The sequence below is a fragment of the Pteronotus mesoamericanus genome, unplaced genomic scaffold, assembly GCF_021234165.1.
Source record: "Pteronotus mesoamericanus isolate MK-2021 breed Mesoamerican mustached bat unplaced genomic scaffold, CSHL_Meso_final scaffold_54, whole genome shotgun sequence".
Lineage (NCBI taxonomy): Eukaryota > Metazoa > Chordata > Mammalia > Chiroptera > Mormoopidae > Pteronotus > Pteronotus mesoamericanus.
In genome coordinates, this window is record NW_026555321.1 from 27,554,726 (window position 1) to 27,570,243 (window position 15,518).

At 40.1% G+C, this 15,518-nt stretch overlaps 1 protein-coding gene across 9 annotated transcripts in view; it reads left to right on the forward strand.

Annotated features, from left to right (window-relative positions):
- ZBTB38 (zinc finger and BTB domain containing 38) overlaps positions 1-15,518 on the forward strand; it is a 113,947-nt gene that overhangs the window by 51,789 nt on the left and 46,640 nt on the right. For 5 of the 9 annotated variants that reach the window (XM_054594894.1, XM_054594896.1, XM_054594902.1 and 2 more), the window contains one exon: positions 6,397-6,462. The gene's annotated coding sequence lies outside the window, so the exon portion shown is untranslated. Of the gene's footprint in view, positions 1-4,159; positions 4,376-6,261; positions 6,278-6,396; positions 6,463-7,232; positions 7,401-13,473; positions 13,664-15,518 lie in introns of those variants that run through there. The other 4 variants (XM_054594897.1, XM_054594899.1, XM_054594903.1 and 1 more) reach the window with 4 other exon arrangements.

A 15,518-nucleotide genomic window follows, 5' to 3' on the forward strand; every position in this document is an offset into this window, starting at 1 on the left:
CGAGGAGATGTCGGGGCGCTCTTTGGAGGCAGTCGTATTGCCGTCAGGTCACTCTTATTCCTGTCTCCCCTTTCCCTGTTGTAGAAGGGACAGATTTAAACAAAACCTGTGGTCTGCTTTCCAGACACCGGATGGCTCTTCCGGGTAAACAAGTGATTGTTTGGAAGACTTCCATTGGCATTTTTCCGTCCCCAGGTCTCTCTCTTAACTCACGGAGTGAGTTCTCCAATTCTAGGAAGTAGCTCCATGGAACAAAGCTAAAGACACCACTGGCAGTGGTGGGAGCAGAGAAAGGAGCCCCAAGTTTGGCACTGACCAGTCAACAGTGAATTTCACATCCATATGAGCCCCTTTGTTGCACCAAGTGACACTCTAGGTACCCTGGGAGATCCATAGATCTTGCAGGGGGCAACCCTGAGATATGAGGAAAGATGGGTAATTCAATACAACACAAACTTCTTGTGCTTTTATGTACAGTCCAAAGAAGTGAAAATTCACTAAGTTTTGTGAAGCTGCTCTGGTGAGAAGGGGTGCATGGTTATGGCCCTTCTGGGCTACAAAGTCATTTATCTGCGAAAAAAGAAAGTAAATGAGTTTGTTCCCAGGCGAAATCTTGGAATATTTGTTGCCCAACATGGAGAAAGATACCAGGAGAGGATTATGCACTCACATGGGGTGGATCTTACCAATCCATAAGAATTCTTCCTTCTTATCTTCATTTACAGCCCACCGTCCCTTTTCAATCTCGTTCCCAATCTCTCTAGAAAGACGAAACTCAACCTTCTTGTTGAATATCTATCTTGCCAATTCAGGATCTAGAAGGCAGTGTTGTTCTACTTGCTGCCCATGTGGGGAGTGGCAAGCAGTCCTGACCGCAAATGAACATGTGATTAGGGATGCAGAAAAGCTCTTGATCTCCAAGTGCATGCAAAGTCTTTGCTGGTGCCTTGTTTCAAGTACACTAAAAAATGAAAGCAGGAACTATTATTCTCTTGCTGACTCTGAGGCAGCAACATCGAAAAGGACACTGAGACCCGTTCCGGATATTCCCCCCAGGAGAGTCTGAGCTGAGTTAGGGTGGGGGGAGATGGTATCCACCACTGTTTCCCCTGCAGCCCTAAGTCGCCTCTTTTTCTCTGTTGAAAACCACATGGTTCACACTCCCCTTCTCCCTCCAGCTCGTTCCTGGAGGATAGCTTCAGTTCGTTCCCCAAGGCTTGCTGCCCGATCCTTACCATCAAGTGTCTATTCCCTTCCCACATCTTACACAGATGCTCATGGATAGGAGGAAGCGCCTGTCTAAGAACTGGAGGAGGCTTCCTGGAGTTCAGACTTCTCGGGAATGTCTATTCACCCAACCCTTCCTTCTACTGCCTCATGAGCACTGAGGAAGATAACCCTCCTCTCGAATTTCCAGGCAGGGTGGAACTGATAGAGTTGATTAGAAAGCCCCCTTTGAGAGCCATCTGGTTGGCATATAAAATTACTGCCAATGAGAGATAGTCGGCTGGCCATATAACCAGACGGCAGGGGACCTGCAGTCCAGCTCTTGGCCTAACTGACCTAGAAAGCAAGCTGGGCTGGATTTTTTAGAGTCACAGACTTTCAGAGGAGGAGGGGATCTTAGAAACAGGGATAAAATGTACAGGTGTTAACAGGTCATTAAAATGATCCATTTGAAACACTGACCTTGGTGGAGGAAAATCTCTTCTTCAAAATTTAGGCTTTTTAAAGGTCCATTTTCAAAATATGTTAGGAAAGGAACTTATAATACCAACTTAGGTTATCTATTCAGGCCAAAAACACTTTTATTGGAAACCAGGTCAGTCTTGATTGTTACACTGATTTTTCTTTAATTGATCATTTACATTAGAACAACCTAACAGCCTCATAAAGTTACTCACAAATGCTGAATATATTAGGTATAACAGGAAACAAGATGTACTATACTTTTTTTTTTTTGAGATGTACTTTTTAATACAGCATATGAGTCGTTTCACTTATTGAGTGTGTGATCTTGGGCAAATGACCAGATCTCTCTCAGCCTCAGTTTCCCCATCTGTAACATGAAAAGGCTGGGCTTCACAAGTAGCTTGCTTAAACAGAAATGTAAGCTCTCCCACTTATTTTGCCTCATAAAACATTTCCAAATTATGACAAACCTCAGACTAAAATTGTTACTGCTTATTTGTTACTGCTTTCTAACCTTAACTTTCCCACATGGTCTAGTTCATTGTTCCTCTTTTAGTTTGTCTTTTCTACCTGCTGGTCCAGCATCTTACATACTCCAAATTCCCAGGGCCTGGAGAGTTAAGGCTGGTTCTTATAAACAGGGGTGGTTGTGGGTGCCCTCTACCAGGAGTTTGCACAGTAAAAAGATTCCTACATTAGGGAAGAATGTGGAAGTAGAAGGTTTTATCCTGTTAGAATTGGTGGAAAGACCCAGACTTTGGAATTGGTTGGAGATAGAATTGAATCCTCACTGTTATTTACTAGTAGTCCCAATTTGTTCCTCACCTAAAGCTGATGATAACTAATATCCGCCTTGCAGGATCATTGATTTATAACTAAATAATAAAGCTAAAATATTGAGTATACAGTAGGTTCTCAATAAATAGTAGCTATTATAGACTTAGCTCTGACCCATGTAGAACTCTCCTGCTCAGATCTCTAGGCAAACTGTAGATTATCAAAGTAGCACTGGGCTTTCCAGAACATTTAGGCTAAAATATAACCCAAATGCATTTTCAGCCATTGACGGATTGCAACCATGTTGTTTCCAGGACTAAATACACTATAAATAGATATAATAACCAATCTCATAAAAATTTTTAAACTTTTTTAAATTCTAAGACTTTAAACTAAAATGTTATATTTGGTAAATATTTTATTTTTTTAAATGTAGATCAAAACAGCCTAACCTGATAACAAACTTACCCACAGATGTTGAATATCTATATTAGGTGTAAACGGAAACCAGCTGTAATTTTTAATGCAGTGAATGGAGTAAAGAAATGTGCAAACTGATCCAAATGTTTATCAACCAAGGATTCCTCTGGGACTCAGTGCCCTGACTACATTTTTTTAAAACACAGAGGCTCCAGCTTTGCTCATACTTGAATTATGTTATTTGCGTAAGTCATGCAATTTAACTTTAACCCACAGGACTGAAAATAAAATGAGCTCAGACTGCAGAACAATGAGACTGTGAGCAAGTAAGAGCCTTAATCAAAGTGAAAGATGCTCCCTCACTGCTGGCTCTGTCCTTCTCCAGCCTGTTTCCGCCGGATTATTCTGGGTTCCTAGGGCTTGACTCGGCAAAGTGGCAAAAACAGGTTAACATTTGCATCATGGAAAAGGGATTTGTCTTTTATCTTAATGTTTGTGCATATGTCCTGAGGATGTTGGTGAGGAACACGAATTTTTAAAAATCATAAGTGAATGCCTACACTACCCACTTGTAGTCATGACAAAGCTTAAATAATTCGGGCATGAGCATGGTTTTTTAAAAGTACAAAACAGGATTTACTAGGCAGAGAATGTCTGCCTAAACAAGCTCATCTGCCTGAGTGCTTTGAACAACAGTTCAAATTTGTTCAACACAATCAGGTTTGGTAAACAGGCCACGCTGGCTCATGGAGCGTTTTGGAACATCACAAAATAACCAACACGTGACTTCTAGGCCCATTTTGACAGAGGGTGGACAGAGCATCCTACTATGAGTTTTGGAAACCGCTTGCCCAGGCATCCGGCTTATGAGTACCTGTAGGGTAGCTGACCACACCCACCACCCTGCTCCTGTAAAGGGGGCATAACACTATTCACTCATCTCATGGGGGCCTGATGTGGATTACTGTCTTTGTCACTGTCCTTCATTATCCTAGGAAGAGGAGGCATTGACTTAGTTCTTTGTGATTAGAGTTGATTCCATAGTGTGACTATTTAGCTTACATAATAATAATTTGTGAGTATTTCAGTGTGAATGCCTAGCTTTCAGATGTTGTTAATGGGGAATATCTGAACAGACAGTAATAGCACCAAACGCCTAGGTGTTCGCTTCAAGCTCCTCCAACCCCACTCCCAGGACTCTGCTTTACAGATGACGTTGTATTACATTGGTACCTTGTAACTCAGAGTGATAGTCTCTAATTCTCGACCCCCATGGTAAGGGAGGAATTAACCTAAGGATACTCCATTCTAATTTTGTATCGCTGTCAATGCTAACCAGAGCTCATAGAGCAATGACGTGGGGGTGGGGAAGATGGTTCCACCATTGATGTTAGACCAGGAGCTACTGTTTCCGTTAGAGCCACGTTTATTTCTGGAATAAAGAGAGAAATGTGCTCCAAAGAGAAGAGGACTCGATGTGGTTCAGGTATGACTGACCGTCTGGACAACCCAACTCGGATACTTTAAAATGTATGGGACAGGGCTGGGCTGGGTATTTTCCACACATTGAGCTAAAAATCACTGGGGAAGGAGATAAAATTAGAGCTAGAAACAAAAGATCTGATTGTGAAACCTAGTACCTAAGTTAAGTTGTTCGAATACATTTTCTCCTTTAAAAAAATTCTGGGAAACTTGAATGTTTTGCTAACCCGATTATTTTTAGCCAGTCCTTATAGAAAATAGAGGCGCTAGAAAACTAGCAACTCCAGAAAATATTCATTTATTTTTGCATGTGTTAAAAGTAACTAACATTAGCATATCCAGTGATACAATAGGCAATGAAAGACTTTTGGAGAGCTATGAAGAAGAAAAATGTAAATATTATGTATTCAAAATCAGTCTCATAGCATTTTATAAAAATGTTGGCTTATGTCCAGAATCTAAGGGTGGGGGTGGGTATGGTTTCTTTGTAGCTGAAGAAGGAGTGGAAAAGAATCTGTTCTATTTCCTTAAAAATAAAAGACTTCTTGTTTTATACAGCATGGTAAATGAAATGCTTTTCTGTTTTTTACCTGCCGGCAGGATCTGGAGGAAATTTTTCTAGCAAGCTATGCTGTTTTTCTCTCTTTGGGGATATGGTGACACTGGTTTTGTAGCAAAACAGTGTTTGCTTATTAGGCATTTCTTCAAAATCCTGAATAAGCAGCTCTTTCCACATTTTTTTTGTTCACATGTTAAACATTTCATTGCAATTTGAGCTTCAATCCGTGTGTGTGTGTGTGTGTGTGCGTGCATGCATTGATAGAAAGGATTGAAAGGGGATGCTTAAGAATTCTTAAAGGTTTTTTGTTTTAAAAAATTAATTCCTACAATTATGTATTGGAATCTCTACAGAAGGTGATTCCAATTTATTACATCAGCCAAACTAGATCCCATCAATCTTGGGCAGCGGGGGTAGAGAGGTGCTATGGAAGAAGACACGAAATTTGGTGTTTAAGTAGATGAGATTTAATTTTCAGAAAACATTTCACTCATAAAACGGATAGCACCCCAGTGTCAGCCCTGACCTCCACGATGTCAATGTCATCGTGCAAGCGTAGCTAAGATAAGCCTCAAAGTAAAACAAAGAAACATTGCATCTCAGCACAACACCATTTCTTCTCTTACAGTACGTACGCTCCCTCTCTATAAATATTGCCTTTTGGATTTCTGTTAATGGCTTGTTACTTTACAATTTAGCCTTTGGAGGGGGAGGGAGGAGAAAAATCATTTTGCACATCCTATGTTCTGAGCAAGTACAGTAAGCTGCTGCAAGTCAACATTATTTAGGTCAGTATCCTAAGGATAGCTTTCATCGTTCGTGCTGGTCAGCTATACATCCAAAGGAGCTCAGCATCAATTTATTTTTCTGTCCTGATTGTATTCTGCTTCTAAGTTTAAGCAAATTTATTAACATTTGAATACCATTCCAGCTGAGGATGTATCTGCCGTTCTGTACTGCAGATACATTTAGCAGGATACATTTACACGCTTGTGGTTAGAGGTTATAGCGCCTCCGATACAGACAGCTGATCATGCATTCTTCTACAAGTCTGCCGGCACCATTTAGGATTTTAAAAAATAATCTAGAAATGCTACCCCTTTTATAATATTATTTTTGGCTTTGCCATAGCTTAACAGTTCTATTTTTTGTTGTTGTTATTAGCAATTCTATGAAATTAACAGTCTATAAAATGCATCCCAAACCAGATACATACTGTATTGAAAGCTTTCTTCAAGAAGAAGACATGACAGTATTCGTTCCAGCTGATTTTCTTCCTTAGCAAAAGGACTGTTTGATTCTCAGAAGCAGAAGGACACAGTCATTGTGCAGCAGCTCTGCTTAAGTGTATGAAATGCCTTCTACTGTCTGGTTGCAGAATTTGGAGTTGGCTAAACAGTGTTTAGTGATTGGGCTCATCTTGCATCACCAGTTGATGACATTTTTCTTTGTTCCCTCCTACCCAGTTGAACCAGGACTCTGAGGCTGATATGCAATGTCACTTCCAACATTAATCAGATACTGCATTTAAGGTGAGCTGTCCCTTGCTTCCTCCTTCCCCAGCGCTCGTGTGCTGCATGCAGTGCGTATCTTGCTCCTGCGAGCCTAAGATGGCAGGCAGGATTAGCTGTGCTTGTGCTGTGTGTGCATGCTGTGTATAGAATTCATTACACGTTGCCTAGTATTTCAGATGTGAGTATGTAAATGCTCTGTATGCCATATCATCTGGTAGTGAAGACTTATTTTTGCCTCATTACAGCCTTAGATATTTCAACATCACCTTTCAGTTCCGATTCATTTGCTTCTGGATGTTTGCTTTTCATCACATTCAAAATAGCATTTTACCTTTTTTATTTTTTTAACAAAGCCAAAAAAAAACCCCCTAAAAACAAAACAACAACAAAACTCTGCTACCAGATGGTGTCTCCCCTTTCTTCTTGCATTTGCTGTCTTTTAAATAATGTATGTTGTATTGTTAATTAATGTGAATATCAAATTAAACACTTGAAACTTACATGTTTATTATGCAGGTAGGAGGCAAGGTGGGATCTATTTTTAACTCATGTGCACCCCATGGTGTGCAAACAACTTGGTTCTCAAATTTGTATTTTCAATGCTGGTATCAGTGGTTTGATTTTCAGCAGATGTGACAGTGGCCTTTAGAGTGGTCAGCTCCGGGCTTTGAACTCTCAGGAGGAAGGGAAAAAAATTCAACACACCACCTCCTTGGCTGCAGCCTCAGACAAACCTTGGATGAGAAACTTCCTTTTTCCAATCCTGTTTTCCTGTTGATAAATTCAGTTCTCGTGATCACAGTACATCCAAGCTGTTCTGCGTATGATTTTGTGTGTGTGTGACAATTGCATCTAAAACTTGTGAGCAAGAAGACGGAGAAATCGGTCTCCATCGCTTCACATAAAAATGGCCGAGTGTCTTGTCATGCTAGCATTGCACTAAGTGATACATACAGGTAGGTTGAAATTTGCATGTTTTATAGAATTTGAACCACGCAGCAAGAATATTAGATGGATTAAATATGACTTTTAAAACAAAAATAAAATAAGACAGTTGTAATTTGGGGGGGTTATAAAATTAGACAGCCTTTCCTATTCAAATACTATAGAAATATATAGCTTTTTAAAACATGAAATGATTCTGCAATAAAAGTGAGATGATTCCTTTTTAAAAAACTCATATATGTGATAGGTGTGGCGCCATTAGACAACAAAAGAATTTTTTTTTGAAAAGTCTGTTGATTTAGCTTCATTTTAGCTTGAAACTAAAAATAAATGGGTTTCTGGAGATAATTTCAAAGAGCGCAAACAAGCTTAATATGAAACATTTAAAATATTTAAATTTTAAGAAGCGGTCTTAAAACGTGTTATATGAAAGATGAAAATAAAAACTTATATGTTTAAAATATTAATTTTAAATAATTTGCCAGAATAAGTACCTTGTTTATATATCTATTATTTAGGGAGAGGAAGAGTTACAATTTTTAATGGGGGAAATAATAAACGTAGATGGCCCTGTTAGAGGAAAAAGAGCTTCAGTGAATGAAACACAGCCCCTAGAATGGTTCATTGCAGACCATACAGCTGTGGTTCTGCAAGTACCAAATTCTGGCACTATGCAAAATAATTTCATAGGCTCTTTCCTTTCAGGTTAACTTCTTAAATATATTTTAGTTTCAAAGGAACACTGGGCCAGAACCTGTTTCCTTGGTAACCAAATCTTATTTAAAAATACAATAACAGATATGCAAAAGATTGTCTTAAAAAACAAACAAATGATTAATGAAAAATTTACAGCTTTTTCCTCTTATATAGAGTCTGCACTGGTTTTAGACATTTTTAAAATGCGGTCTTCAAGCCTTAAAAACTAAGCCATATTTCTATACATATAGAGAAAGCTTTGCACAGTGAGAGCTTTGTTTTTCCCTCCTTTGTGCTCGGTACTTTCAAAATTAAGGTTTGCTTTGTAACGTGCTCCAGAATGCTGGTCAAGGTTTGTGTACAGAGGTGTAGTTTCATTATCACGAGTTCACCAGCGCCACTGAAACAAAAGGCATCTCAAAAATTCTGAGAATCAGAAAATGCTTGTGCTCTTGTTTTTCTTGATCTCTCCATTGGTAACCTCAGAGCTCTGGATAGAGAAAGACCCAAAGCCAAGCCCACCCCAATGATAAGTGCCCATCGAGCCTTTGTGGAAACGTCCTTGTAGGTGTGTTAGAGGAAAGGTGCTGTCAAGCCCGAAACCTCCCTGAGGTTTGTTCTTAGGTGAAGAACCTAGAGATTCAGAACCATTTGTGTAAATAGTTGCTGTATTCCAGCAGCTTGTCATATTCCAAAGCACTGTCTGTAAAATCAAGCCTCTTACGGGCTAAAGGTTTGTTGTTGCTGTTTTTGTTGTGTTGTTTTGAGGCCAACTTAAATATTTTGCTTGGAGTCTTTCTCTGGCTCAATTATGTTAGGTCATGATTCATCTCACAGTGATTCCGTTCTTTGGGCTGCCATGAAATATCCTTCCTGCAACACCTTTTTTTTTTTTTTTTTTTTTTTGGCTGTTCGGGAGCCATTTTCCCTCCTGCCTGTGACTTAAAATGACTAAGTACATTTTGAATATAGCATCAATCAGAACATCATAAACTGAAGGGAAATGGCAGAAACTTGATTCAGTATTGCCTATTTATTTTAGTACCAGTAACATTAACAGTTGCAATAGGATCAAGCTAATTGTTATTCGCTCTTGAGCAAATAATGAGCCAGGCATTTGTAATTAATATACTATTGCTATCCAGAAAAAACAACTACAATGCCTTCTATTTTGATAGGCTGTTACAAATTAATCATTTTGAACCCATTTGATTCTTAATCACAAGATTAGATGGATGCAATGGAATTGTTTTACCAAAAGATGAATTCCTGATAGATTCAACAGTGTATCCCTTCCTTATAAAATGTCGATCCTTTTGTTTTTTACTCAAGCATGGTTGTGTCATCTTGGAGGTTTTCATCCCTAATAATATTTTTTGTGGCGTTATTCATTTATGTTGCTCTTGGTCTTGCCTAAAAGAATTTTAAACACAATTCAAGAAGCCAGAAAGCCAAATAAGAATGTTGGGAAATATATTGTACCATTGTCATTCTAATAAATAGACCAGTGAATGGAAGACTAATTATTATTTATTACTTGGTATGTTTCGCCTTAATATCCTGCCTCCGTATTTCACAGAAATTTTTACAAGGCACAGTGCTTTTCTAAACTTACCCATTTACAATTATTATTGGATTTCCTAGGTTAGCTAAAAACACTTCCTGCCAATTGTAAAGGATGGCACTTACCCCCTTCTCATTGTTCAGAAGGCTATGCTTAACCCATTTCCACTTTTCAGCGAAGGTGTTTGTATTGGGCAGGCCGGAGCAGGTGCGACAGGAAGAATGTGCAAACAACTGCTTTATTCTCACCAAAATGAAATGGGCGAATCTGCGGTTTTTCTGCCTGAATGACTTATAATATAATATCATATTCTCAACTCTTTTTTTCTTTGAAAAATAGAAAATGTTTTTCCAAGCCTTAACTCAGGTTTTTTTGTTTTGTTTTGTTTTTTTAACCTATCTGTAGTAATGATCTGTTCAGTCAGGTAAATGGTAAATACTACATTCAGTCATCCAAGATATATTCATCCAGATCAATATTTATTGTGTCAATATCTTTTAATTAAAAGAGATTTCATCTCTTCCTACTACAGTGATGTTGATCTACCTCAACCATTACCATGGCTCTCTCATTGATAGGCTGGTAGCCAGGCCATGTTTTAGAGCTGGTTGACATAGAAGATTCTAGAAGAAGATCTAGCACCTTTCTCTTTAGTGCTAAATTGTGCTAAGCCTTTGAGTCCCTGGTTGACACATTTACTGAGCACCTCTTATATGCCAGGCATATTTCAGAGGCTGGAAATACAGTAATGAACAAGAGAGACCAGGGCCTGCCTCTAATGTGGTAGGTAGTGGTAGGGGGAGAAATAAATATGTAAATAGTTGATTCAAAAGACAAGTACAAAGACAAAAAAATAAAATGAAATTTAAAAAGTAATATGACGTGTTGGGAGAAAGAGAGACACCTTAGAATGGTTAGCCAAGGAAAGCCCTATTGATAATGAGGTGGCATTTAGGTGGAGACCTACATGGCAAGACAGATCCAGCCAGGGGTGAGCATTACCAGCCAGAGGCATGCTCGTGCTCAAACTGCAAACTTTTCTTTCTTAGTGTGATTGCCACGATATCAGAGCCAGGTTTGATGACTTTGTGGATTGAGCCTTATTTAAGTAAGTTTCTCCTGCAGTGAGAAGGTGGGTCAGGCCCCCACGGCTGGTTTCAGTCAAATTCCCAGGACTTGGTGCCAGTGGAGTCATTGCCTTTGACCCAGCCCCACCTGGTGACAGCCTCAGAAGGCGCAGTAGAACTCTGGACATTGCAGTCCCAGGTGGAGATGAAATTTTGGTGCAGGTTCAGTGCTAACCCAAGAAATCCACAGAAGAAAAGCTTCTCAAAACAAAAATAAAAAATAAGTTCTGGGAAGCTTGTTGCTTTATTTTTGTAAGAATTATAGAGTTTAAACTCAGGGCCAAACATTGAGCTAGCCATTTCCTTTAATTTTTTTCAAAGGCAAATAGTGGAAGAATCTATCTTATCTTGCCCATAAATTGTCATTGTCCTCCAGCGCTTCACGTCCTTCAGTTCCGCAGACCTCTTTGACTGTTGGTGGATTTCTAAAGACCTCACTACTTGGAGTGGTATTTATCTATTTGAACAAATAATACTCAGAAAATTCTTCTTAAGAACCAGAACTCTTTCATGCCTTGTAGGTTAGTCTGCTGAATGACGAAGGTCCAAAAACACAGGGATAGGTTTGCTATAAACACAAGTTAGAAACCATGAGGCCTTTTGAATGTTTCAAAAGCATCTCCTCAAATTGATTCATAATTTAGTGGACTTTGCTTATCACAAGTTAGAGGTGGCCTAGCTGACTCTTTATACTTTGGTTTTGACTAGCCATGAAATGTTCCATGGCATGAAGACTGCTTTAAAAAAGTCCTTTTTAGAAAAATATTGCCCATTAGCAGGAGAGGGAGCTTCAACAATTCATTTCACTTTTCCAGCATTTGTTGGGCATCTACTATGTGACAAACATTGCTATAACCCAGGCAGAATGGATTATGTTATGAAACTCCCTATGACACTCTGGTCCAGGTTCCTATACAAGTCTAGAACATTGTATGGACAGGCACAATTGTGTGTCCTCTCTGTTTCAGAAAGAATGAATGGTGTGCTATTCTCTTGGTGGCCTTTTATACTGCTTCCTAAAGGCCAGCCTTCAGCTTGGAGCATCTCAGCCAATAGCAAGGATGGCTCTTCCCGGGAACAGTGTGTCTCATCCTCATTACCTTCCGAAGATGTCTTGGCTCCTAATAAGCTACCGTATGTCTCTGGCTGCCCTGCTCCAAGCTGGTCTCCTTGCATTGCCAGGTGACCTGGATAACGCCTGCCACTCTTTCGCATTCATGAGCAGATGTTAAGTTGAGAAGCCCCTAAATGCAAAAATTTGAATTTGTGATTCAGGCAAGATGCCTCTGTTTGTTGTTTTTTCTTTTTCTTTTTCATTTCCTCTTTTTTTTTTTTTTACTTGCTCTGGCTGACGGTGGGAGGGGGTCTCCCTGTTAGCTATTCTGCTACAGGCTTTGTGGGCAGCAGGTAAATCAAAGGCCAGTTGCCAAAGCGCTTGTCTTTGTTAGGTGATCCCAGCACGGCTCTCCGCGGCCTAAATGTCTCAATGACCAGAAAAATTACCTTTTGATCTTGTAACTCATCCTGCATCTTTTTCCCTCAATGGCTTCCTTGCCTCTGCAGCTATTCCTGCTCAGGGTTCGAGACTAGCATTTGTGTCTACCCTCACTGTAGTTGGCCTGCGGAGGGGGTTTGTTTCCTTATTTTGTTTTGTTTTGTTTTGTTTTGTTTTGTTTTAAAAATATCAGCAAAAATATCCTTTCTGTGTTCATGAAAAAAGTGAGAGCTTTCATGATTTTCTTTACATAATAAAATAAACCTCACTCTTCCTTACCCCACCTCCCCCACCCGGTCATTGCTGCCAAATGGATATTTTGAAATTCTTTTTCCTTTGCCTGCTAAAATCTTCTACGCTGTCTGAGTGAGGCCTTGCTCTCATTAAGGCCTAACAGTCCTGCCCATCTTCCCCAGCACCGAGCACAGCGAGCACGACGTGGAGTCTCTGCCCCGAGGGCCTTACAAGCCAGTGAGACGAGAAAACAAAAGCCACCAGCTGAGAATGTGGTTAAATCCCAGAAGGGCAGTGCCCTTGTCATTTTTTCCCCCTTCCTCTTGTTTCTTGAGCTGTGGAAGGGAAGAGGAGAACCTTTAGTAGGGAAAGAAAGGGGCCATATCGTTGAAAGATTCTCTAGAAATTGCAGCGTATCGGGGAGACAATGTGGAATAGAACAGTGTGGTCATCTGAGAGGCAAAGTAGGGAGGTAGAGGGGACTGCAGACCGAGAGGGCAGCAAGGAGGTGCAGAAAATAAGAAAGCGGGAACAAAGGGAGCAGTCAGGAGGCAGGCACGTGGGCGAACAAAAGGAGATGCTGCTGTGCTGTACCCTGAAGCTGAGGGTGCCGGGTCCCAGCGAGAAAGAATGGGGAGGAGTTTCAGCTGGAAAACGAAGGCTTGGGAGAGCCCCCGCAAGGCAGGCTGCAGGCCTGCTGCGTAGGGTCTGGGCGCTCTGTGGTCCGGTCTGGCTTCAGCCATAGCGTTGGCCTCACTGCTTAATTGTCCTACGTGGGCTATTATGAATAACCTACAGACTGACGTCCTTAGAGGTGATTTATTCTAGAGTCTCATGAAGTCTCCATCCCAAGGCCCCCATTCTACATGCTGAGGATGCCACAGGGCCCCACCCCTTGTTGTTGTACTAGATCTAGATTAACCTTTCAATTAAATGAGCTGTGTGATAACACGTCCTGTGACCTAGTGCTTTTGGTCTTCTACGAAGTGCAGGCTGGAGACAGACCCGGAATACCTGTGTTAAGCTGCAGATTTTAGAAACTCTTTTCCCCTGAAGTCCTGTTGCCTACTGCAGGCGTGCTGCGCTGCTTTTGCGGCACCCAAAGCCGGCCATTCCTTGCTCTTCGCCAGCCTGTGCGGCCCCTCGTCCCATTGCCTGGTAAGCCATCTCGAGTGGATATTTCGATTGTTTGAATGTTGGGTTTCCGGGAGACCCACGCCTGCCGGGCACACCAGTGTTAGTGTGGTCGCCATCCCTGTACTTCTTGCTTAGCTCCTACAGGAATGTGAACCACAGAGTTCAGCTGTCGTGTGCACCTGAGGCCCACTTTATTCGATCCTGGAGAAAACTGCGGCCCAGAGAAGTTGTGATTCTCCTGGTCGCTCGGATAGTTAAGTGGCCATGCTTGTCCCCTAGTCCAGTGCTCTTTCTGCTAATGCTTTGAGTTCACAGAGGAAGTCCAGTTCTGAGCTTAGGGGTTTGGAAACTTTTTCTATAAAGGGTAAATATTTTATAGAAGATATGTTGCAGGTATTTATATAACAATGGGGAAAAATTTCCACAGATTTTTTATTTGTGAAATTAAAAATAAAATAATATATAATATTAAGTATAACAACTATATTCGTACTGCCATAGATACAGAAATGACTGTGACTGGGTCCCCATAAAACTTTATTTATGTTCACTGAAATTTCAGTTTCATGTAATTATCATGAAATGTTGTTATTCTCCTTTTGATTTTTTCCAAGCATTTAAAAATGTTAAGAACCATCCTCGGCTTGCAGGTTATACAAAAACTGGTGGCAGGCCAAATGTGGCCCACAGACCTCAGGTCGCAGACCCATTTGCTAAGTCAAAATCTACAAACTGGGGGCCCATAGGCCAGGCCAGTCCACGTATGTATTTTGTTTAACTTTTAACAATAATTTTAATTGAAATCAGTTACCAGTGTTTTTGTTTTCTATGGATAATTTTTTAATTGTATTACCTTTTCTAATTATAGAAGTAAAATATAACTGCTGTGAAATTACTTGGAATGTTAACATGTTGGCACGTATTCTTTTGTCTTGTGTTTTTTTTGTAATAGTTAATATTTTGTAGACAGTTTTGTATCTTCTTTTTAGTCACTTACTATTATAGCATAAGCATGTTATGTCACTTTAAAGTCTTTCATGAACATGATCTTTTAAAACTTTATGATGATAACTGTAAACAGATGGAAAGACTAGTTTAACGAACACCTGCGGAGCCATCGCGCAGCTTCAGCAATTCCCCACTGCTGCCCAGTCTTGTTTCCTTGCATCCTCTCCAGTATTATTTTAAAGCAAATCTCAGATCATATAATTTTATCTCTAAATATTTTAGTATCATTCTTTAAAAGATACAGATACCAGGAGAAAGCCCTGCGCTTAGGAAATAAATGCAGAAGTCTCTAGGGGTAGAAGAGAATGACGCCTGCCACTCACAAATGGTTCGGGAAAAATAATGGAGAGAGAGATAAGAGTGGAGCGCATGTAAGGGTTTTGGGGGTTTTTTGGTATTATTTTTGCAACTTTTCTATAACTTTGAAATATTTCTAAATAAAAAGTTTTAAAAATATGGATTACTAAAAAAAAAATAAAAATATGGACTACTAAGAAACAAATAACCACAGTATCATTATCATACCAACAAAAACGATGATTCTTAATAACATCAAATATCATAGTCAGCACTCAAATTTGTCCAGTTAGGTCATTTTTTTTCATTTAACATTTTAATTTATCTTTAGAGAGAAGGAAAGGGAGGGAGAAAGACAGGGAGAGAAATCTTGATAGGTGAGAGATATATTGATTGGTTGCCTCTTGCACGCCCCCAGCTCGGGACCTGGCCTGCAATCCAGGCATGTGCCCTGACAGGGATGGAACCAGCGACCATTGGGTTCGCAGGCTGGCACTCAATCCACAGAGCCATGCCAGCCAATGCCAATTAGGTCATTTAAAAAAAAAAAAAAAACAAGCAATTTGTTCAA